Source organism: Lepidochelys kempii, chromosome 2 (genome assembly GCF_965140265.1).
Source record: "Lepidochelys kempii isolate rLepKem1 chromosome 2, rLepKem1.hap2, whole genome shotgun sequence".
Lineage (NCBI taxonomy): Eukaryota > Metazoa > Chordata > Testudines > Cheloniidae > Lepidochelys > Lepidochelys kempii.
Window position 1 is genome coordinate 80,710,100 of NC_133257.1, and position 559 is coordinate 80,710,658.

The window sequence follows — 559 nt, forward strand, 5'->3', positions numbered from 1 at the left end:
ATTAATTTAAGAGGTTTGTGTCCCTTTACCACCTTTCTGGCCATCCCCCTCAAAAACAAAAGGCTAGAGAAAAAGAGTGTATTTCACAACAATTCTTGCTTAACTGTCATATGTGTCTGTGTGTTTGCATGCAGTTTCAGGAAAGAAAATCAGGCCCTGTGTCCGAATTTGGGACATAATTTTCTTTAATATTTGTATATTAAGAAACAAAGTCATAGGAACTAGGTGGTACAATGGTTTAAAGCACTAGCCTCAGGTCACCATAAATGAAATTGTGCCGGTCTAAATATGACAAGGAGTCCGGTGGCACCATATTTAGACTAGTATCAGGGGATAGCTGCGTTAGTCTGCATCCACAAAAACAACAAGGAGTCCGGTGGCACCTTAAAGACTAACAGATTTATTTGAGCATAAGCTTTCGTGGGTAAAACCCCACTTCTTCAGATGCATGGAGTGAAAATTACAGATGCAGACATAAATATACTGACACATGAAGAGAAGGGAGTTACCTCACAAGTGGAGAACCAGTGTTGACAGGGCCAATTTGATCAAGGTGGAT